At 41.5% G+C, this 25,639-nt stretch overlaps 1 protein-coding gene across 3 annotated transcripts in view; it reads left to right on the top strand.

Annotated features, from left to right (window-relative positions):
• The window catches only part of Ntm (neurotrimin), a 419,704-nt gene that overhangs the window by 303,906 nt on the left and 90,159 nt on the right, over positions 1–25,639 (top strand). The gene's annotated exons all lie outside the window — the stretch shown is intronic.

Raw genomic sequence — 25,639 nt, forward strand, 5'->3', positions numbered from 1 at the left:
CAGTTGTTGTTCTGTGAAGAGTGGACATAACTGTCACAGTCTCAGAGGGTGTATCTGCATGTCTGTTTGCAATCTTGCAGAGATTAATGCCACTTGAATCTGGGTAAAATCGTGGTGAGGATTTTCCCTGTGAATGTCTCACATTGAGTATAATGATGGAAGGGATGCTTTGGGGACATTGTCCAGCTGGTAGTTGAAGAGATAGGAGATACAAACACATAATGATGGATGATAGCTCTAAATGCCATATTCCTAACAAGAAATTTCCCTGGTCTGTGCCTCTTCAGCATTGCCAAAAATCTAGTCATTAGCTGTTTTTGTGATTTGCTTTCGGTTTTCTCTGATATTTCCTAGATAACAAATATACCATAATGTGTGGCTAAATTACATAATTTATGTTGCCAAAATGTTCAGATGTTATGAACACTGAGTGATTTGTGCTTTGAACCCTTTAGGATGTGACAAGATATTACTTATCATTAAGGTAGCTTTTATTTGTTATCAAAGAACATAATATTTCTTCATTCATTCCCAAGTATTTATAGAAAATTCAGTCATCCAAACAGTTCTAAGCACTGGGGGAATTAGCCACAGCCCCACTCTAACAAGTTCCTGTTCTTGTGAACTCATATTCTCATGAGGGAGATGACTGTGTAGAAAGTAGTGGTTAAGGTTGAAAAAAATTGAGTGGTACACATTGATAGAATGGCAAGAGTTTGGCTAGAGAATGATAATAAGGGAAAATGGCATTGTCAACCTGTTCTGCTACTGATCACTGGATGAAATGTATGTATCTAACTATGTGTGCAGTCATGTATATGCATGTGTGGTCTGATGAAGGAATCTATATTGCTAGGTAAGGCAAGGTTAAGGATTTCCAAGGCACCCTAGTGGAGGTAATTTGATTTTCAAGCTGTATGCTCCCACACCAGACTCTGAAGAGAGTGAAGTGAAAGAAATACAATAGGGCCACTCTTGGGATCATCTTCTATGGAGGGGAAGGGACAGAATTAAGATTGGGTAGAAGGAGAAGGTGAGCTACAACGTGGTTCTAATGGCTCGGAACCATTTCTAATGGCTGTGTAGAACACTTCTGAAGTACAATGGCCCTTCTACTTTGTCTTTGATTGGGATGATGGAACTAAACCTTTACATCAACACCATAGTTCATTGTTGGATTTTGACTGTTCCAAAAAGGGCTTACTGGACCAAGCCGACTATCTGATTTCACAAGGGCATCCCAAGAAGAGTCCAATAAGGATTGCCTGTTTCCAGCATGTTCTTCACTGGTACCTAAGGCTGCCATTCTTAAAGGTGGTAGTATATCCAAAGCTACATTTTTAAAAAGCAGTGTTGTACTATAACATCTTTAAATATAGAATTTCCTCTCTGGCAGTGTACAATGACTGATGGTCTCAGAGGTATGACATGTTCGGTTGTACTTGTCCTGTGCTCTGGGGAGTTGTTGGGTTGTGATTGCTGATGTCACCCCTATGAAGAAAGGAGTAGGGAGCAGGAGGAGGGAGGGAGGGAGAGACAGAGGAGGGAGGGAGGAAGAGAGAGAGAGGAGAAGGAGAGGGAGAGGGAGAGGGAGAGGGAGAGGGAGAGAGAGGGAGAGAATTAACTTCTTGCATTTTGGCAAATCTCTCCTTTTGGAATGACCTGTGAAAACTGGCTCAAGTCTCAGCTGTGCATGAGATCATTAGTGATGGAGGATGGACCTGGGGCACTTGTAAGGGCAGAACTACCTAAATGTACAGGATTTTCAAGTCCACACACCCCATTCATCACAGCTTAATGTCACTGCATCCCCTGTGTTATCAGATGCTGGGCCAGTCTGCCTTTTGAAACTGAAGAACATTCATCACCTGGGGTAGATTTCCTTTACTCGTGCCAAGGGACCCTATCTCTTGTTTGATGCCCTTTCTCTGTCCCATCTCTGGCCAGTGAGATCTTTGTCCTGGCCTTGATTTTTTCCTAGCCTTTCCCCTTAGGATATCTGCTTCTGCCCAAGTCTATTATGCTGAAGTCTCTTGTACACATCGGTTCTTTCATTTTTTTCTCACAATCTCTTAAATATCTGTTTTAATTTCATGTTATGCTTTCTTCCCCTCTTCTCTGAAACCCTCCATTACTCCTTCCCTTTCACTGGATGCTTCTTCTGCTGTGTTCTGAGGTCCTTTGTTCCTCCTTTTGTGGCCATCAAGTTAATTCACTTCCCTAGGAGATTTTCATCTGAGCCTGGGCCAGATGCTGCCACTTTCCTGAGGTTTTAGCTGCTATGGAAACAGAAGATGGATCAAGGGAAGAAGAGCAGACCGATCAGAATCTACCTGCAGATTAGAGTAATTTAGATGAACAGCTTTGTCCAGATCTGGGGCCTAGATTAGCTGTCCCACTTTCAGACTGATGAGATATGCCAAGCTAGAGCTAATCACCTCGAGACTCACCGGGGAACAGTGCTCCTGGTGGTGATTCTTTGGAGATCAGAGATGTCATTGAGCTGCTGCCAAATCTGAACTGAAGCTAGAGACCCTTAGCAGTCAGGTCTTCATCTGTAGCCACTAAATGTTTCCAAGAAAGTGCTTATTTTAAATAAACTAGGGCAGGCTTGGGGCTCCTGGGAGAATGATGTGCACCTTTGCTGAATCTCCAGAGGCAGTGAGCAGTTGTCATCTTTGTCTCACTCCTAAAGGCAGATCATGTCTTAGTCAAATCATTCTTACATAGACATGAAATTTCCCCCAAAGAATAGCTGATCCAGGCACTTGGGGCAATTGATGACTTCATTGTATTTTCTCCCTCTGGATTTATTTGCTGGTTTTGTACAGTTTTGAAAAAGCCTGGTTTTGTCTATTGGAAGCCATCAGGTACAACTCACAACAGTCCCATAACCTCATTGGAATGAGTATTTCTTCCAGTCATGGCCATCTTCTGTGTGGAAAGGTGATATGTAAACACTGATCCTTCTTTCAGAAAGGCTCTGGCATACTGATATAGGAGTGGATGTTTGCTGCATAAAAGGGTTAAGAGGCCTGCCCAAGCCATTCGTTAGGTAGAGGAAGTACCAGATGTCTGGAAGAAGGATGGAGGGGAAGATAGGACCTCCCTTTGTGCAAAGTTATTTCTCCTGTGATATTTATGGTGTTGTGCATTGTGCCTTTTCTATTTCCTTCTCCTGGCTTCCTACTCTTGGAATTCAAGAGGAAACTGATTGGTTTTCCAGATAATTATGCTTTTTCTGAACATTTGTTCTGGATATGAACATATTGTCTACACTAACATGGCCCTGGTCTTTTCAAAAAGGAAAGTTCTCATTTCAGGTCCTCACAAGAAAGAGCTGTGGCTTACTCCATGAAAGCCAAAGCCAAAGGGTCAGTATGTGTTCAGGTACAATCAGAGAAGCTGAGCTGCTTCCCGCCAACTCAGGGCTCTGGGCTTCATCCTTTCTCTTCATCTAGACAAGGATGAATGCACTTTAACATAGTCTTATTCTTAACATTTTCTCTGAGTATGCAGAAATATGTTCTCTTTTAATATATCCTGAAAACATGCAAAGTAGGTCCCCACTCTTCACAGAAAAGTGTTCCTATATTCCTGGCACCAGATTCATTGAGGTCTCAGAGCTTTAGAGAGACAGCTGGCATTCCTACCTTGTCGCATTCCTGGTGACCTATGTAAAGCTCTGGTAAACGTTTGAGTCCAGTCAGGAGTCAGGAATTTGTCGACTTTCTATATCTTTGGAACCAAGAGCCCCTGTGCACCAGATAGAGTCTTCTGTAGGCAGTGATATTCAGTATCTTTTTTAAAATTAAAATTCTTGGACCATTACATCCTCTTCTTGGAAACCCAAAGAGCATCCTACACCAAGACAAACCAAAATGGGTTGAACCCACACCAAGGCAAAGCAAGATGCATTGAGGAAGTCCACAGAGTAGATATATTCCAGATCCAGTTCAATTGTAACATCCCTGTTTCAGAAATTCTTGGGGAGCATGGTCTGCTTCTCTTGCTTTCCTTACCTTGTGATCACTACTTAGGGTCTAAAAACCACTTAGTGGTGTAGGGTCTAAAAACCAACTTACTGTTGGTGTGGTATACACCACTGTTCTTTGGCACCACTCCAAAGGGGCATACCTCTTCTCCCAGTGCAATACTCCAGTCTTACTCTTGAGAGCTCTCCTCCACTATAATATTTACAGGGAGATCTGGCATGTTTCCCCCATTGGAACCCTTGACCAGACTCCAGGACACTTTGCAGTGGCCTTTGCAGGCTCTCCTAACCCTTCCTTAAGTCCCTTCAAGGGAACCTGGTACAGTGAGAGGCTGAAAGGAGGATCCCCTCTTCAAGTTCATTTTCACAGAAGTTAAGAAGGCTCACAAAGGCTTTGATATCAGGACTTCTGATGCACTCTGGTCCTGGGTGCCATCAACTGCTGAGATGTGTGTTTCTGGAATATGCTCTTCATCTCCCTCTTCAGGGACAGCTGAGCTTTCTACCATTTACTGTCATCAACCATTCAGGTTTGGATCCTAAGCTCTGTTTTCTGAAGTAAACTAGAGGACACTAGAGTATATATAAAACTGCCTCCATCCATCCTGCCTCTCCCATTCTCCATCTTCTTATTCCAGATGGGTAAATAGAAAGTAGGCAGAAAATTGCACAATAGTCTCAGGGTTACAAAAAGATATTAGGGTAGAATGACAGGAAAAGTATGTCTATTGACTTTCAAAACAATGCCACTTAACGCAACAGAGGCTGAGTATCTGCATCTATGTCCACATAACTTCTATGTTCATGTCAACAGCCTTTATCCTGTAGTCAAGTCTTCTTCACCATGCTTGAGGAAGCCCAGTGGATGATTGGTAGTCCTTATTTCTGAAAACATGGATAGTCAACAAGCTGCAGAAGGCAAAGTGACCCTTAGCATGGGCTCTTTCCTTGTGAGTGTCCTGAACCACACACCCACTACCCTGTAGACCACTGACTTGCCTGGTTTCCCATTTGTCAGCACTGACAAAGCCTCCTCCCTAGCCAAGCAGGACACTGACGCATTAATTGGCACTGGAGGTATCACAGCTTGAGTTCAACCAGAGCTGGCAGGCTCTATGACTCTGTGACAGCTCTGTGAAAAAGTGTCAGGAGTGGAGCTCTGGCTTGCCATCGGCTGACTGCAGCACCCTGGCACTAATGAGCAGCCTGTCAGCACCAGCATCAGGCCCTGTGTGGCAAGGGGATCATTAGGACGGCAAACGAAAAAGTTCCTGGTAGAGAAGAGCTGAGGGAGCTAAAGGTGTCACCTTCCCTGGACATGGCACTGGCCCAGAATGTGTGTGTGTGTGTGTGTGTGTCTGTGTGTCTCTGTGTGTGTGTGTGTCTGTGTGTGTGTGTGTGTGAGAGAGAGAGAGAGAGAGAGAGAGAGAGAGAGAGAGAGAGAGCCATAGAAAGAGACAGAGAGAGAGGGAGAGAGAAAGGAGAGAGAGAGAGAGAGAGAGAGAGAGAGAGAGAGAGAGAGAGAGAGAGAGAGAGAGAGAGAATATACTTCTGTATCATGTTCCATACTTTTGGGCTACTTTTAGAAGCTCTGCTTGGTAGAGTTGCCTTGTTATTAATAAAGCTATAAAGTAACCCAAGTGTCTGAGAAAGGAAGGCGTGGGAGAGAAGGACAGAGAACTGGTATTTACTCTCCATGCTTCTTGTCTGGGCAGCTCCCTCCTTGGGGGATCTGCTGAGAGTTGCTTGCTGCCTGCCTCTCTTCTACTGAAATATCAGAATCTAGGTAAGTCATTAGAAGAATCAGGCTTTGTCTGTGACTTTGTGCCAAAAGTGGATATGGGGGTTCCCTGGGCATCTACTCCATGTATCTGCTTCCCGAGGGAAAGGGTAGGGTACACTGTACTTTGTGCATTCTTTTGCACTAGGCTCTTCAGAGCTGTATGGAGTATCTTCCCCTCCTCTGGAGATTTGGATGTACAAGATGGAATTCATTTCTATGAAAGTATGGATGAGCTGCCTGAGAGAACTGTGCTTTGAAAACAGATCCAGCTGGAGACAAGTTGTCACTTCCTTCTTAGTGGCTGGGTCATGCTGGGCAGTGGTCTGAATCTCCACTTCTTTCTTGCATTATTTCCTGTTTCTTGAAATGGTACCTAGAGTTTTTGTGACCTGCCTCCTCCCCATTACCATATACAGCATTGTCAAAGCAACATCTCAGACAAGTCAGCACATGCAGGAAGACCTCACTGTGACCCATGCCTTAGATCACGCAAGAATTCTATTCTTGCTTCAAGACCAAGATACCAATTTGAAAGACTCTGATGACACTCCTTAGCCACAGCAAGTCACTCATTTCTTTGGGATCCAAGATCAGTTTCATACTTTTCCAATCAGGGACAACAATGGATTTTCTCTAGTCACCCACAGAAACCTGATATTCTCAAGTAACCTAAGTGACCACAGGGTCCAAGAACAGTCCTTCCTGAAGTCATTTTGCTTTATCTCCGAGGCCTGCTGCAGGAGCACTGCAAGGGATAGTGGCGGGAGAGAGTAGATAGTGCTGGGGAGATGGTCCTATCAGCTTTCACGTTTCCTTGCATGCACTGAGACTTTCTGTCTAGTATGGCTCGACATACCTGCAATCTGAGACACATATGATGCAGAAGCAGGAAGACCACCACAATATTGAGGCACGCCTGGTTGACAAAACGAGTTCCAAGCTAGCTAGGTTTAGTTCTGAAGTGAGACTCTGCTCCAATCAAAGCAAAAATAAAAATAAATCCTTTGGACATAACTTAAACTGAAATCAAATCTTAGAAGGTAAAGAATAAGACATCAGAGCTTCATTTCTTTGCATCATTTAAATTTTTTAATATTAAATGTGTGTGTATGTGTGTGTGTGTGTGTGTGTGTGTGTGTGTGTGTAATTGAATACACAAAGCTCTATGGGCAACTTCGGAAAATCAACTGACTTTGACCAAGTGGATCCTGGGTCTCAAATCAAGTTGTCAAGTTTGGTGTCAAGCTCTGCATACATACTAAGTTATCTCATAGACTCAAATATTGAAACTGTAGTGTCTTAGTTAAGGTTTCTATTGCTGTGGAGAGACACTATAGCCATGGAAACTCTTATAAAAGGAAATATTTCATTGGTGCTAGCTTTCAGTTTCAAAGACTTAATCCAGTACTAATGGCAGCGCGCAGACAAACATGGTGTTGGAGGAGAAGCTGAGATCCACAGGCAGCAGAAGCAACTGTGAGCTACACTGAACATTGCTTGGACATATGAGACATCTAAGTGTCCTTAGAGTGATGCATTTCCTTCTACAAGGTCACACCTACTCCAGCAAGTCCACACCTCCTAATTGTGCCATTCCCTATGGGCCAAGCATTCAAACAAATGATTCTGTTGGGGTCATTCCTGTTCAGACTACCACAAGTACCCTCTACTCCATGTTTACTAGGCTTCCCCCCTTTATTATCAGGTTTTGAACCTAGGACCTCATGCATGCCTTATGTTCTTTTGTTCATGTAACTTAGTTCTACCACTGAGCTGCATCTCTCAGCCATGTTTATATCATTTTTTAATGATAACCATGTCAGAATTTACAAATCAACCAGAACAATATCTAAGTAAAGGTCTGCTACCATTCCCTGATCTGTATCAAAAGCATAGCGCCTTAGACCATTCCTCTGGGAAACAAAGACAACAATGTACCGCCAACATAGTTGGGGCAGTTTCACCAAGGTAAAGCACCTGTCACCTTCATGACTTATATTAGCATAAGTGCCCCATGGTTAGCTGCGGTGTCCTTGGCTAACCCCTTCTTCAGTACTTTGACTCACAAGGCAAGAATGGAATGGGAGGATATTCACATTCCTTTTCTAAAAAGTGGAATTGTTCAATTGCCAAAATAGGACTACTTAAAAGAAGTTAATCGGTGTCTTCCTCATTCTTCACCCCTTTCTAATTAACACAGATCCTTAGTGAAAATTCCCACAAAACCCCACATTGCTACCAGAAGGGCCAGAAAAAATCATACTGAAACATATATTACAATGGTCAATGGTGGTCAGAGAAGAAAAGGATATATCACAGTAAAAGAGGTGACCTGTTCCAAGCACTATGGTATATACAGTACTGGTTCTGATACATAGAATCATATACAATGAGGAACATCTAACCATGGCAAAACTTCACAGTGTAGATAAAAGGGAAACAGAAATCCATTAGTCAAATGGTTTAAGCATAGGCAGGTGAAACATGGTGGGGAAGGAAAAAATGGGAGGGAGACATTTATAGATTACTCTTTAACTCCATATAAATTTATAGCTAGATAGATACAGAGTAATGTTTGCCACTGTAAATAAGGGATTTTGTAAGTCTAATATTTATGGTCTGATTTAAAGCAATCTTGTCTGTGCAACTTTCTACTTCAAAGAAGAGAAAAATCATAAAAAGACCAGTGGAGAAATTAATGAGTTCAATGTGCCCGAATGCAGAACATATGCAATCATGCCTCAGTCTAGAAACCAAGGGCAGAAGTGCACACCACAGGAGCTGTTTGTGGTTTTACCCAATTATTTAAAAACCCTTGAAAAATGTTGTAGAATCAGATGTCTGCTGAATTCAGACATCGCTAACAGCGAATTCCCCCATGCTCTCCCGAGTCTTCAGCTATTTATGCTAGTGCTTGGTGACTGTTACCAAGAGGAACTGTTTTCATGGAACACAAAGAGAAACAAAAGCAAGGAGATTGAATCATCTTTCTCACAGATGCCAATCAGCATGGCTCCGTAAGATTAAAAGTCTACTTTAAATAGAGGACCCTACAAGCAGGAAGACCATTTCTAAACAGACTCAAAAGACAGCCAACACTAGTTAGGGCCTGAGAAGTGTCCCATTAGACAAACTGAGGCTTAGGAGTTCATGAATAGGATTTGACAAGAACCAGCAACTACAATGCCTTTTTCATTAAAGTCAAGTGTACAGTGTAGATTTTGTATAGAAGTCCACCCTGATTGGTGGCCTTCACTTTCTGTTGTTTGGATTATCTGAAGTCAACTGTGGTTTGGAACCATTGATTGGAGCTTCCAGAAATAACCAAGTATAAGTTTAAAGTTACCTATCATTCTTAGTATGATGAAGCTTCATTCCATCTAGATCTATTCTGCCTGAGACAATAAATCTCTTTGTCATGCACGACCATGCGTTTGCTACCTGACTGTTAGACACTGAGTGGCCCCCTGAGTTGCTAGGTCAACTGTGGCGGTGTCAGTGTATTGTGTTCAAATAAGGTGACCAATTACAGCCTACTCTCACTTTATCTTGTCACGCATCATCGTCCACCCTTGCTGAGTGAGGTTTAGCACAATATAGGAAGATGTTTTGAGAAACCGATACTTCTTTTATAAGTTTTGTTGCAGTATTCTGGTAAAATGGCTCTACCTTGTTATCACTCCAATCTTTTATTCTATCTATTTTATAAGTTAAACTTTGTCATACGTATGGATGCATAAAGGAGAAATTTATACATCAGAGTGTTCAAATCAATGTATGGCTTCAGGTATCATCTGGGGATATTGGAATGCATCTCCCATAGATCATGGAGGATCACTTGGGGATCCTGAATCTTTTCTTGAGTTCTAATGATTATATTTTTTTTCTGGAGTTTACATACCAGACAGACTTTCCATCATTTGATAATAATAATCACTAACAGTTTACGGATGTTTAAAAATGTGCTAGGCTTGCTTCTAACCATTTACACAAAGTGTCTGTTCCTCATGACAACAGTGAGAGACAGGTTTTATTATTAGCTGACTCTACTAAAAAGAATTATCTTTTCTCATTCAAATGAACTTCATGAAGGTCAAACAAGTGGGAAAAGATCAGGCAGCCCTACATAGGTTAGATTCAATTTAAGGAAGTGTGTGTCCAGAATGCACACATTGGACTGAAGTGTTAGTTCTTTGAATAGACCTTGGATAAGTGCTAACACCACCTGCACCCATCCATATTCCAGATCTATTGAATTAAAGCACTGAGGAGTTTACATCCACTCTGTAAAACATGCTAAGATTTGAGAGTCATTGCTGTGGTAAGCTGGTTATTCACTTGGCACAAACTGTTAACTACCTATTCTCATAGATACCCCAATGCATAGGAATTCTTTTCATTTTAGAACCAAAGCCAGGGATCTACAAGTTAAAAATAATTACACCATTGATGCAAAATTCAAATGAACTCAAATTTTGCAAGCGTTCTAACTACAAAGTCTTTATCAGTGAGTATTGGTTTTTCAACTGTTTCTTCTTGGTCTTTGAGGCATGCCTGCTCTCTGGTTCCCACCATCCTACCTATCCAGGGCCCATGGTCATCTTCTGTTCACTTTCTCATGATATTCTTACACATCTTACACTTCTCCTTTTTCCACACTGCACACAGTTGGAGCCTGATGCTCATGCTCAACATCCCTGGACCATTTCGATTCTTCTCCTGGGACATCAGACTCCTTTAAATGTTATGGGCATCTCTGAACAAACGCCATAGCCCCAGATATATAGCTGTAGTCCCTCTCTCATCTCTTCCCTGGCTGAGTCTGTTTGTGTGTGTGTGTGTGTGTGTGTGTGTGTGTGTGTGTGTATACCCCCACCCCTGTTTCCCTCAGCACACCTGGATGGCCCAGATTCAAGGGATTGATAGGGCTGCTTGCTCTCTGACTTGATATATTTTTCCCTTATGTTAAATACTATCATTCACTCGCACAATGGCATGCCTTCTGCTTTGATTGTTATTATTAGCTTGTTTTACACTTTAACAGCTTCAGATATGAAAAGAAATTGCCAGATTCCACGGTGTGTTTTGCATTATCTGACTTCATTCAGCTCCGTGATATGTCTTGTGAGTTTTTGGCATAGTTCATCTTCCTAGTTGTAGAAAATGATTTTCTTACCAGAACCAATGCAGGCAGAAGGGACTGAGAAGAATACCAATTCCGTTTCTGTTGTCAGGGCTCCGTCCCTGTTCTTGGGAGGATAGTATGGACTCCACAGCTCCTATTACCAGCAGAGCCTGCCTAATGCCCTTCAGTCCTGAGCCCTAAGCATGCATTCCCCTGTAGCTTAGAAGGTTCATTTTCAAAATGATTTTTTAAAATTTATTTACATATTCACTCTCTCTTCTCTCCCCATTCCCACCCTCATGCTCTCCTTCCCCATTCACCTTTCTCCTCTCCACTGTGAAAGGAAGGCCTCCCTTGGGTACCAACCTGCCATGATATTGAATAGAAGCAGGACTAGGAGCATCCTTTCCCACTGAAGCCACACAAGGGAGCCCAGCTAGGGGGGAAGGGATGTAAAGGGAGGTGACAGGATATTTGCAGAGAGGAGCCTAGCATAACTGTCCTCTGAGAGTCCTCATTCAGCAGCTGATGGAAACAGATATAGAAGGACCACCCTTTCCTCCTAGTGCCTGACAACAGTGACAATCTTTACTCCTCACCCCAGCCCCAAACTCCAATCTCTAAAACACAAATTCCTTTCCTCTTTTATGGATTTAGGATTAAAAAGAATGGCTTTACCTTGACTGTTTTCCAACAACAGACTCCGGACTATCCCTGCTTAACTGAAGTGCAACCCAGGAGGCCCATGTTCCTCTCTCAATTCCTGTGTGAATATACTTTCTTTCTTGAATGTCTTGCTACAATAACCTTGGTTATAGATATTTGACCACTGACCTGCTTGAGAAAGGCAAAGGTCCTTCTCCTCAATCTATTATCTTTCACATAGTGCACCATTTTAGTGGGAGTGAAGTAAACAGAGAAGGTTATATGTGTGTTGCCTCTAGGGAAACCTTTGATGAAATAATGTTGAGTAATTAACTTATTTATTCAAGAATTTCTTATTGAATGGTATAAAATGGTACCATTTTATAGTCCAGAACCTGGGAAGCTAAGATGGGAGGAAGAAGAGTTCATGCCCAGCCTAAGCGCCACAATGAATTACAGACAAACCTCATAGCGAAAACCTATACATTATAAACATGCCTACATATGCAAGGGAAGCTCTATGATCACTGGAGATGTGCGAATAAACAAAGCAGAGCACAGCCAAGGCCGCATTGACCTTCTGTGCTAGTAGGCAAGATATGGAAGGAACCTCAAGTAGGTGACTCTCTCCTAATGTACTACATCTAATTATTGCAAAACAGGATGAGACACAAAGAAATAATGTACATGCTGATGTAATGGATCTAAAGTAGGGTGGGGTGGCATATTTAAAGAGCTGCTTTAAAGGTGGAGGAGAGCTATAGTAGCACTAGCATCATCATTTCTGAAAGGGTAACACTGAGTGCCTGCAGTGATACGCTCATATACAGTTAGAAAGCCATGTGGCTAGAGAAGGTTTACTTTTAGAGTTTGATAAGCCAGACTGTATGCTTATCCAGGACAAGGAGAACATTTGCTCTGGCTTCTCCATGTGTGCCTCAATGTTTAACATGATGTTGAAATTATATAGACATTAAATATATAATAGTTTAGCAAAGGAATGAGTAGAGTAAATGTGGGTTGTGGATCGAGTTATCGCAAGCAGGCTAGAAACACATTCTTTGAATCAGAAACCCTGATCTCATAATTAGTGTACTGGATTGCAGAGTGTGACAAGTCTGAGCTAATGACCAAGGTAGCATACAGCTTATACAGAGGAGAAGGCCCAAGGAGAAACTGGGGTCAAGTAGTGCATGTATCGGACAAGTCACCAAAGGGAACATGGCAGTTATAATGGCTAGAGGTTTCAGGAAGTATGGTTTGGGCAAGTGTCAGTGCCTTCAGTGTATCATGGGAAACTGAGGAGGAAGCATCAGGTAAGGTAAAGTCTTCTTGTTGACCAGCAAGATGGACCTTTAGAGAAGCCTTGGAAGTTCAAGGTCATGAAATGGCAGGATCAGAGACTTGAAGGAGGACCTTAGAGCCATGTAGGAGATGCCTCTAGAAACTGGCATATGGGTATGGTGAGGTGGGTGCCAAGCTGCAAATGTCTCCCTAAAGTGTTTGTTTGGCCTCCTTTGTTGCCTGTTTGGGAAGTCTAAGGTTCTGTTCAGCTTTATTCCATGTAGCCTTAGGTAACACAGTACATGCCAGCTTGATGTCTGGATTGTGTTGTTGTTGTAACTTGATGATTGCTGTGATTTACCTCCCATCAAAAATTGTTTTTAAATCTTTTTTTTTACTCCTATGAATGTGTGTATGTCAGTTTGTACAACTTTGTCCAATGTGTGTGAAGATACCTGTGAGGTCCAGGATGTCAGTTTCCTCAAAACTGGACATACAGATGGTTGTGAATTGCCCGACTTGGGTGCTAGGAACTGAACTCAGGTCCTCTGCAAACAAAGCAAGTGATCTTAACCTCTTAAATGCTGACCTGTTTCTCAGTGCCCTCAGCTACTCTTTTTAAAGGACTATAACAACTTGAGACTTATGTTTGTAGAGAACAGGGACCTAGCAGATTGATTAGAATTAATGTACTATGAAGAGATGTGCTAGAGAGGCAGATCAACTTGTTCTTTAGTCACTGAGTGCTGAAGCATGTCAGTATGTATCTAGATGCTGCAGACTAAGCCATAAGCACAGCCTTGGCTCCTTGTGGGCTGTAGATTAGAGAGAGAGAATACAACAGTCCATAAATAAATGTGTACTTTGGTATGAGAAGAGAGAAAGAAAGAGCTAAGGAGAAAAAAATATAACTGAGATGAATAAAGAACACTGGAGATGAATAAAGAATACTTCATCACAGTATTGAAAGCTAGAAGACAATAAAGTCCTACAGTGAGTACATAGAGGGAATATAAACTATGAGGCTTCAGGGACTGCCAGGTCTTGAGTCAGGGGTGTGGTTGGTATACATGGAGAGCTAGAATACTGACCAAAAGGAATGGCCAAATTTAATTAGAAGAAGATTAAAGTAATAGTGGAGACTATGTATTAAAAATGGTGAGGCTGTTTAATCTTGAATCTGTTCTAAAAACAGAGCTAAAGCCCACTGTGAGGTAAGGATAGCAACCAGATATATGGCCTGTGCCAGTGATGACTAGGGAATATTTCTATCCACCAAGAAGTGCAAGAGAAGCACTTTCCAGGTTAGTACTTTCAGTATAAAAATAGAAATGTTGAATGGATATATGTTTATACCTAGATGGACACAGGAAGGAGCTAGAAAAACAAGCTAGAGTCTCCATGTGTAAAAGCCTTTTGTGTAAAAGCCAAACTTGGCTAATTTTTATTTCAACTGAAAAGGAGTGATACTGAGAGAGAAACCACACAATTGTATAGAATAATGACTAGGCAACAACCAGGGGACGCCAGGGGGCAGACTGGACTCAAAAAATATGGCAACTGTATTTGGAGCAAAAATACAAGACTTGTGTACTGACCCCAACAAGCCACAAAGGAGAAGAGGGCTTCAGCAAAGACTTATGAGAGGAAGAGACAGGAAAGATTGGAAAGAAATGTACAAGCCAATGAAAAAGAATGTGTCTGAAAGGGGGAGCTGATAAATAATATAAGCTTTGATTAGGTGTTGATTGAAGTTGAAACAGAATTGGCAAAATTCAGACTGGAGTCATTTTGATAAAATTAGCAGACATGTCCCCAGGCTCAACCCCTAACACTAGAGATAAGTAATGGCTACTAAGAGAGGGAGAAGCTGCCCATGATAGTTTTTCCAATCCCAAATGAAGTAATACTAATTGGAGGAACTGTGTGTGTGTGTGTGTGTGTGTGTGTATTAACATATTTAAGAATGTCATAAATTTGAGATAAAGTGAGAGCAAAATTAGTAGAGTTGAAGAGGGAAAGAGAATTGGAAATGATGCCATCCAGTATTCATGCAGGAAATTCTCAAGAAATAGAAGTAAATAATATAAAAAAATAAAGAAATAAATAATAAACAGAAATGAAAATTGGAAAAAACATCAACAGACAATTCAGGAATATGAAAGGGAGAAAATGGATTGGAGGAGGTGAGATACAATTGAGTTAGAAGCCTTATAATGAAGTGCAACAGGATAAAGGGTTGGGATCTAGAAAGGGATGTGAGTTAGGAATATCTTTTTCCGGAGTGTGTTCTGTTGCCTGGCAACTCTGGATGCTGCTTGGTCATTGTTCTGTATAATTATGCTACTTCTTCCTCAGTGTCTCTACTTTTCAGATGAAAGAAAAGTTAGCCAAGTTTGGCTTTTATTAATTTAACATACAATATATTTTGATCACCAGTGAAGCAACACCCAAAATTTGAGGTGATGTTTAGGGAATCTGGGAATTTATAGCTCAAGTTACAGTGCTTCAGATGCAACAGGCTCTCCCTACAACTAGGTCATTTAGAAGTGAGAGCATGTGCTGCCAGCTCAAATGAGGATCACTCAGGATGGACCGCTGTTAGACCTGTCTGAGATATTGCTTGAAGTGTGAGATGACTCATGGTGAGGGGCATAGAGACATGCTTAGATTTCTTTTCATACCCCAATTCCTTTGGAACCAGTGTAGAATTTCTCAGTTTCCAGTATTTAACACCTCCCACCCCCAATCATATGCTTACACAGAGGAGGGTTCAATCTAATCCATCTTTCATCAAAGTCAGAGCCAGTCTTGGGAAGCCATCCATTCTGGCCCACAGATGACAGTATAAGTGAAGTCTTCCCAGGTTTTGTCTTTTGCTTTTTGTTGCTGTTGTTGCAGCTGATTTTGGTTTATTTATTTTAAATAAGAATCTCCCCTTGTAGCCAAGCCTAGATACCCCTTGCTTGTGATTCCTTGTTTGGAAACTGGGAGGGGAAGGGGAGGGCCGAGCAAATACAAGGTAGTGTGGACAAACATGGTCTGTATTCTGCTCAGGTCAGGGAGTTTGAGATTTAGAGTAAATATTTCAGCTTTGCATACCATGTCCTGGGAGTTCTACAAACATCCTTACTGCTTGTTATCACGTGTCCATATATTCCCTTGAAAATAGAAGCCCTCTAGTTTGGAAGGATGGGTTGTGTAAGACACAAGACTGGGAAGCTTAGCTCCATCTCCTTAGATATACCTCCTCAGGAGCTACAGCACTTTGGAGTTCCGAGTGCCTTGGTAAATTTCACATACACGCATTCTTAGACACCATTTCACTTGCTTTAGCTTTGCTGCCAAGCATACCCACTGACTGCCCTGTTCTGCCCTTGAATGACTGCATTCCTGAGTGTTGACACATCTTCTCTTTGTGGCACTTCCATAGGCCTCTTGATTTGGGTCATTCAGGTGTTGTCATGGAAATGACATCCTCGGTTGAGTGGAGTTGCACATGTTGTCATGGCTATAAGGACCTCTTGATGGGAGCTCTACTTCATTGTCATCATGTGTACAGCAGCCAGGGGTCCTGGGATCATTTGGCATGCCAGAATTGTCAAGCAAAAGCTAGCAGTTCTGCACCTTGAGAGACAAGTGGATGCCATTTGAAAAATAGCAGCTGCTAAAATGGTTCAGTTCTACCTCTGCATAAAAGAGAAATCTGAAGGGGTGCACTGTAGCTCATGCTTGTATTCCTTGTACCAGAGATGGAAGAAGGGTTGTCATGAGTTCAAGGCCAGCATGGGCTACAGAGTAAGACAGTCCCAAACGATGAAAAATAAAGTAGGAGAGGGAGAAAAAAGGAGAGGGTTGAAGGAGGAATAATCATGACTGTTGTCATTGTTATTGTCTCCTCCATTTCCACTTTATCATTACAATTTCTTAATATTTTTGTTGCAGATTGAGCCTGTTCTGGAAATTGTCCTAAATGTTTATATGTGTGATCCTTTTAACTGTCCTGATAATCTTATGAGGTCAGTGTTTTTACTAACGTTCAGATAAAGCTCACATACATAATTTGCTGGACAATTCATGCCACTATGCAATGTGATAAGCCTAAATCTCAGCAAACAACATGGTGTTCAGGCTTGAGCTAATTCCCCACTTGGTTTTTTCTAATCATCATTAGCAGACATCACAGTAGGTTAACCTAGCTGTTGAACCAGGTGTTGTTAGATCACCATTGTAGCTAAAATCCATATGTACTTTATATAGGGATTTTATATAACTTTTTATGAAACAGCAGTATTTTAATTTATTCTTTGATAATTTTATGTGCTTTTGATCATATTCTTCTCCTACTCCTCTTCTTCAACTCTTCTCAGGTCCTGTCCCAACATAATATCCTCCTTTTTAAATTAATCCATTGAATCTGGATCAACATGGACGCGGCAGTAGCTTTTTGAACTACCAGGGGCCATACACCTTTGGAAAACTGAATCTCCCATTGCTGGCAGCCATCAACTGTCAATGGCTCCTCAGCTAAGAGTGGTGCTTGTTGGAGCCTTCATTTACACTGGAGCATTGGCAGGCTTCACCTTGCGTAGGTAGAATCTCAGATGCTGGGAGGTTTTGTGTACAGTCATTATATAAAAGAGGTTGTTTTACCCCAGAGCCCCTGACCTCTGTTTTAATAACTTTTCTACACCCTCCCCTTTCCAACAATGTTTTTGGAGATGTGTGTGTGTGTGTGTGTATGCACACACACATTATGACATGCCATATCTGACTTTTATGTTTTAAAATATTTTCATTTGATCCTCTATATGAAGTCAGTATGGCTGTGATAGAGCTTCACTTATGTTACAGTGGAGACCAAACTAGAAGAAGGTTAGCTTTACAAAGAAACCCAGCTTTCAAAATATGTTATACTGAACCCGAGTCTGTGATTATACATGGATTCAGACCAAAGGGTAGCTTGCATGCCTTATGACTGCATATGACATCAAGCTATGTGGCCCAAAATCTGACTCTGCAGAATGACCATGGATACTTTGTTATATTTCCCGAGTCTGTGATTATACATGGATTCAGACCAAAGGGTAGCTTGCATGCCTTATGACTGCATATGACATCAAGCTATGTGGCCCAAAATCTGACTCTGCAGAATGACCATGGATATTTTGTTATATTTCCTGGAGATGAAAATGTCTATGCGTGCCGGGCAGTGGTGGTGCACACCTGTAATCCCAGCACTCTGGGAGGCAGAGGCAGAGGCAGGCGGATCTCTGAGTTCAAGGCCAGCCTGATCTACTGAGTGAGTTCCAGGACAGCTAGGGCTATATGGAGAAACCCTGTCTAGGAAAAAAAAAAAAAACAAATCTAAAAAAAAAAAGAAGAAAGAAAATGTCTATGTATCCTAGATAAGCAGATTGGACACTGTCAAATTGAAGAAACTTTTCCTTCCAAGTCTAGTTGGTTGAACCAATGAGCACAGGCCACTCACACACAGCACTGGAAAATCCCCTCTGTGTCTATCATATATATAGCTATATCTTCAAAAAATTTCCAATCCTAAATAATTGTTTACCTCTTATTGGAATCCTAGGTAGGGTAAGAGCCTCATGAGGGTCTATTAAGCCCCAGAGTCTTGCAAATCTGAGTCTCTGGGCCTTCCATGAAGGAATACCAAAAGATATATCATGAATGTCTCTTGAGGGTGGTGCAAGATGCTTTGATTCAAGTCAGCCACCAGTCACCTCCATCAAAGAGATAAGGAATAAATGGAAGATATCAGTATGCCATTCCAACAGCCATTGGTCCTTTTCGTTTCCCCTTATTTAATTCCTAACCCTTGCCATTTACGTGTCAGCCTTTACCCATTGCCTTAAAGTAGGAGAGGATCGGCCTCTCTTCCATCCAGGTTGTTTCCCCATGCTGTGCTATTTTGATCAAGGCAATGAGCTACAAAGGAATGGCAGCACCGGTTGCTTACAAGCCTGCATCTGACCTCAAGAAAAGGACAAATGAATTACTTAGAAGTTGTCCTGTTATTATGCAGTGTTTTGTCAAGGATACTTGGCACCAACAGTTCAGTCTTCTGTTTGAGCTCAAGGATAGAGGGGATTGGTGGATGTTCAACATCATTAATCATTAGCGAAATGCAAATCAAAACAACCCTGAGATTTCACCTTACACCAGTCAGAATGGCTAAGGTCAAAAACTCAGGAGACAGCAGGTGCTGCTGAGGATGTGGAGAAAGAGGAACACTCCTCCACTGCTGGTGGGATTGTAAGATGGTGCAACCACTTTGGAAATCAGTCTGGCGGTTCCTCAGAAAACTGGGCATGGCACTTCCGGAAGACCCTGCTATACCACTCCTGGGCATATACCCAGAGGATTCCCCAGCATCTAATAAGGACACATGCTCCACTACATTCATAGCAGCCCTATTTATAGTAGCCAGAAGCTGGAAACAACCCAGGTGTCCTTCAACAGAGGAATGGATACAAAAAATGTGGTATATATACACAATGGAGTACTATTTAGTCATTAGAAACAATGAATTCATGAAATTCGTAGACAAATGGATGGAGCTGGAGAACATCATACTAAGTGAGGTAACCCAGTCTCAAAAGATCAGTCATGGTATGCACTCAGTGATAAGTGGATAATAACCTAAAAACTTGGAATACCCAAGAAATAATCCACATATTAAATGATGTCCAAAAAGAACAGAGGAGTGGCTCCTGGTTCTGGAAAGACTCAATGCAACAGTATAGGGGAATACCAGAACAGGGAAGTAGGAAGGAGTTGATGGAGGAACAGGGGGACGGAACAGGGCTTATGGGACTTGCGGGGAGTGGGGACCCAGAAAAGGGGAAATAATTTGATATGTAAATAAAGAATACATCGAATAAAAATAAATAAATAAATAAATAAATAAATAAATAAATAAATAAATAAATAAATAAAAGGCAGTATTCCAGAGGTAAAAAAAAAAAAGAAAAGAAAAAAAAAGGCAGGTACTAACAAGGACCTTTTCCTGTTCTTCTTCAATGCCAGCACTCTACTTGTATCAGCATATTCTAATCTTTAGAAATACCACAGGAGAGAAAAAAGAAAAGCAAGAAAAATGAGGCATGGAAATGTTAAAGAACTTGCCAAAGTTAGTAAGCTAGGAAGAAACTGAGCTGGGAATAGAATCGTAGCCCTTGATTCTGTCTATAGACATAGGTAGCTTGCTTTCAGGAGTCTAGATCTCCATGATCAGTGAGCTTCAAGACATGAATTCTGATTACACCACTTCCTAAGCAATGTCTGTGTACTATTTGTCACTCTCCATCAGCATTAGCCTTATCATGTGAAGAGTGAGACCCAAAGAAGGCACATAATGGGATTGCTGAAAGCATTTCATGAGGCCACACACGTAACATGTACCCTGTGCCTGGTACAAAATAAATCTCAGTAAATATTAGTAGATTACAGACAGCAAGGATGAAGCACAGAGTGGATAGTGTAATTTGCAGTTACTATATTAATAATGGTAGAATTTGTAATTGTCTCTCCTTGACAATATTTCTTCTTAACAGTAAATATGATCACACTGTCCCCATCGATGAATAAAATGATTTTTAAGACAAGCTAAGATATGAGTGTCTATCTCAAATGTGTTTCTATTTTATCTAATGCAAAATTTGGCTAATAATGTTAGTAGAGTTCTTGGTACAAGGTTTACCACTATATGTGAACGATTCCCTGAACCCCTGCTTTCCCTAGGATCAGACCCATAACTCCTCAGGTATATCCAGTGTGTACTGAAAGTGCATTAAATAAAGGTAATAAAAGCCTGCTTGTCTGTTAACATCCTTCCTTTCACTGGTAAAATGATACAGTCACAACCAGCTGACTCTAACTTAAATAGAAACAGAGGTTTAATGAAGGTTGAAGAAAGTAACTGAGATTTATCTAAAAGCAATGCTTGGATCACATTTTCACAAATTAAAACAGAAATAAACACAATCTTGTTTCTGCTCCAAAAGTACAGAATTAAGATAAAGTAGTCTCATTTGTAGATAAATAGCATCCTACATTATATTGCATGCATTTATCTATCATGTAGACTGCCACCTTACTGGGTTATAAGGATTGACAAAGTACTTCTGTCCTACTAAAAGAAAGAACGTGATGAGGAGGCAGGGCAGGTGCTATCCACAGGTCTTGGTAATAAAACTTTGCTGCTGTATTCATCCAATTCTTCCCTGCAAGCTCCAAGGATTCTTCTTGGCACTATTTTCTTTTCTACCTAGCTAATAGATAGGGCCATAGGTCTCCCAGTGGGAGAAGGCCCAGCCTTATTGCCAGCCTCCTTGCAAGTCCTGGCTGCTCAGGAGAAAGGCAAGGAGAGAGCCTGGAGGTTCACAGCAGTGTGATTTTCAAGATCCAAGTCAGTTGCAAAGGGGAATCAGAACGTCCCTGCTGTGTTGTGTCTCTCGAGCCATGTCTCGCCTCAGAGAGCTCTGCAGCTGGGAAGTGTTGAGAAGTCAGCCCTGCAGAGCTGTTACAATTCATACTGACTATAAACTTCCCACTGTGCAAATAAAAGACAGGAGGTGCTTGCCAAGTTTCCTGAGTGAGTGTAAGTCATTTTACCATCTGATGAGGTACACCATGTTGGGAGACATTATGGGAAAGAAAGGAAAGGAGTCAGGAAAGCAAAGCTGTGTGCTGGAAAACTGGCATCACTGAGCTGAGGCCGGCTGGCAGAACAGGAAGGGTTCCCCGTGTCACGCACGAAGCTTGGTTATCTATGGTCCACACCCTGGGGAGGAAAACCTTCAACGCTGTACCCCAGTTGAACTGGGGTATTACTTAACTTGTAATCTCACATTCTAACTGGGGCAAGGGATCCTAGGGAGCAAAGATCCCTTTGGTCAGAACACTTGGTTGGGCTCTAATCTGTCAATTACTCAGTGGATGACCCTTAGCAAGCCAATTAACCCCTCTGAACCTCTGTTAGTTCATCTGTAAAATAGGATGAGAATAGGTAGGATAGTAACAGAACATTGGAGGTGCTTTGCAAACACGAAGACAGTAGGCACCATTGTCCTTTATTAAAAGTTCTACATTAATCATGCATGTGCTCTGGGGCAATGCCAAGAAAGTCAGGGAGGCTGAGAGGAGAGGTGTGATCTTGCTACCAAGCAGCCGTCCAACACAAAGATGCTTTTGCATTTTTTGCAACACAAACTCAAAAAGCAAATAATGGAACCAGTGTTTATGCCCGTTGTTATAACAACAGCAATTATCATTTGTTCTCATTATCTTTTGTTAAGTCTTACATTTATTTACACAGTGCAATTAATTTGAAAGTTCACCTAAGCATCTTTCAAACGCTGCAGAGGATGTGGTCCCAGGGAGGGAGGAGAGTTGAATCTGAAACTCATTTTAAAAGAGCAGAAGAATAAGACACAATAGTGCAAGGCACAAATCAAGAGGGAAATCGCAGGGCAAAACTGACCCTGGTGTTGCTGTGGTTCCCAATCCTGTCAGTTCTGGCTTCTGAAAGATTCAATGTCAAATGATTCAAAGTTCTGTCTTCCTTTGTCTCATTTCATGATGCTAAGGATTGACAGACACATTCAGTTAGACTAAAACTGATCTCATTTTTTTTGGACATCACAGAGCATAGTAGATCTTGAATTTTTTTAAATGGCTGAAAATAATTAAAGCATAGTTTGAAATTAGAAGGGTATTATCATTAAGTTAGTAGTTCTGGAATCCAGCCAGTCACACCCACTTATTTATGAATGCTTTTGTCTTATAATATCAGCCTTCTATCAGTGCTGAGATCACCTGACTCACAAACCTAGCATCTCTATCCTCTGATCTTTTGTAGTACATGGAACCTGATTTCTAGAAGTCCTGCTGGTGGTTATCCTGGCTGGGAGGGGGTGGGGGTGGGGTGAGAGGGTGGGGGGTGGAGAGATCATTAAAATCTCTTTTTATTCAGATTCTCTCCCTGACTGTTCCTTCTTCCATGCTGTGAAGGCCTTGTGGTTCTCACATACATTCCAAACCTTTGAGGTTTCTGTCCTTCCTCAGGTGGCATATGTCACTGAAGAGAGCCTAGAGGTACTACTACCCACCCACAGATGGCTTCCTGGGCCCAGCTGTTTTTCCATGGTGATCCCTGTTCTAACAAGGCACACAGCACCTAATCCCTGATGAGGACCACTCTGTCAAATGATTCAATATTCTCCCCCACTTTGGTTTGAGTGTTCACCTTTTATCCAGAAGCATGGTGCTTCCCTGGGTCTTCTGAATTTTGTGCCCAGATCGTGCTCACTGCTTTTGTGTTGAGTCTCTTTCTACCCATGAGGGAGTTTGTTTGGATGTTGTTTTAGTCTGTTTTCTCTGGCTGTGGAGGAACACTTGGGTCTGGGGAAGTGTACCTGCCTCCTGGTCCTAGGATATCTGAGATAGAGCAGCTGCTTCTACTGAGGGCCTGCTATTATATAGCATCCATGGTGAATTAGGAAGAGAATGAATGGTGTGAGGAGAGAGGAGAGAAAGCCTAGAAAACCAACTCCCTTTTAAAGCACCATCCTTGCAATAACTGACCTCCTCTTGCATGAAAGCCACTATCTCTTCATTACAGACTCTTTCCTGTGATGCAAATGCTTCCCACTACCCACACCGCACATCTCTGCACTGTCATGGCTAGCAGGTCACCGCTATTTAGTTTGTTCTTCTGTAGCTTTCTGTGGTAGCTTAGATGAGCCTGCTGTCACGGAGAGCCTTCCAAGCAGAAGGAGCACTTTGCAGGAATTAGCACAGCCTAACCAGAATGGGCCACTGCAGACTTCCTGTATCTTCTTAGCACCTGCCTCACTTTTTTACCTTCCTCCCTATTTCTGCCTGAAATACAACTATAACATTAAAGTTACTTGTCAAGCAAATGGGGCAAGTCTCAAGTTTCCTACAGGTTCCTGATCGAATGAGCTCTACTTAATTTAGTACCTTTTGTAAAAGTTCTCAATGATCACCTAGATGATTAGTCGTCCTCCAGAATCCCATCTTTATGATTTCAAACTTTCAGAAACACTTACACGTGAGACTAATGACAGTTTCACCAGCATGAGAGATGAACAAATCTGTCATGGGGATTTCTATTGAGATCGACTTTGTCGTCTTATCATTCACTTTGAAAAGTGAGCTTTGAGCTCTACATAAAACAAAGAATTAGTGACTGTTGCTAACTGTGAGAGGTATAGATGCTAATTATAAGCTTCTTTATAGCTTTCTACTTTTCAAATATATGTTTACAAGTATCATTTATTTATAAGCAAAACCTTTAGAAATAGATGTCAATTTTAAATTCCAAAGACATGTGACTGGAAGAAACTAGCCACTGAATTCAGAAAGTCTAAGCTTTTGGTGAATGCCGGAAGTGTATGATACCTTAGGCTACTTCTAGCTTTCATGGAGGCCTGCTTTTGTTCACTCTATGCCCCCTTCCTCTGTGACCCACAGACCCCTTCTCCTTCCTTCTAAGGGTTCTTAGGAGCTGTCTTAGTCATACTGTGCCCTGAGTTGTTATTAGTGTGGCAATTTGGGGATCAAAACCAGGATCTGAACGTCAATTTATATTGCTTCTTTTAATGAAGAGATGGTCTTCTCTGTGTCACCTCCTAAAGCCACCATTGTAGTCCTCTCTCGGTCTTTGAAGAGATGAAAACTGCAGAATATCTGCTAAGCCGCATGAAGAAGCACAATGTGTTATAACACACATGCATTGCACTATAGGGGTATGTGTATGTGCATGTGTGTCTTGTATGTGCCCGTGTGTGTGTGTGTGTGTGTGTGTGTGTGTATGTGTGTGTATGTGTGTATGTATGTGTGTGTGTATGTGTGTATGTGTGTGTATGTGTATGTGTGTGTGTGTGTGTGTGTGTGTGTGTGTGTGTGTGTCTGTATTTATGAGTTCCCCTGTGTCTCTAGCTTCCAGTGTTTACTTTCTGCTAGGTCATACCTATACTGAATAGAAAAGGGTAACTTTTTAGAATTAACAAGCTCTAAGAATCTAGTGCTCTGGTTACACTGAGCTCGGAGAGGAACTATCAAGACAGATTTGCCTTTCATTTCTCCCTTCTTTTATGCACCACATCAAAACGTGCATATCCTAAAATCATCATCTGGGATTTTTATCAGTTAGCTAAATAACATATGCTGAACCACCATGGGTCTCAGGGACTATCCAACCTAGAAGAATTGGTACCAGACAGCCTACAGTTGGGCAGGCTTCCATGAGAGTTTCACAAAATGCTATACAGGTTTGGTATATCAATGCTAGGTTATCCTAGCATTAGGGTCTTTAGAAAGTGAATCCCCTAAGAAATGTCACAGGTAATGAGTATTCTCCCTTGCTTGTATAGTCTATGTAAGCAAGATGGTGTTTTTGACAAGTATCAGAACTACTTAGCCAACAAGGGGGGCATGGTCATTGATGCTACCGTTATGAGAAACTTCTGGAAATGCATCTCCTGGAAATGACTTGGAGCTGCTGTAAAAATCCAGCCTTCAAAGTTTTTGACATGTATATGCTATAATTTTATCACACTTAACTAATTCATGAGACTTTAATCCAAATGGCTGTTTACAAAAATAAAATCTATGCTTGGAAAGAGATTGTATGCTCATTGGAGTTATTAAAAAGCACCATTAACTAACTTTTTTTGAGGATTTATCCTCTGCCAACTCTGCAAAGGGTTCTACAGCTATGAACACATTTAATCTTGATAATGATGTAAGTATCATTATA

The sequence above is a fragment of the Apodemus sylvaticus genome, chromosome 7 (assembly GCF_947179515.1).
Source record: "Apodemus sylvaticus chromosome 7, mApoSyl1.1, whole genome shotgun sequence".
NCBI lineage: Eukaryota > Metazoa > Chordata > Mammalia > Rodentia > Muridae > Apodemus > Apodemus sylvaticus.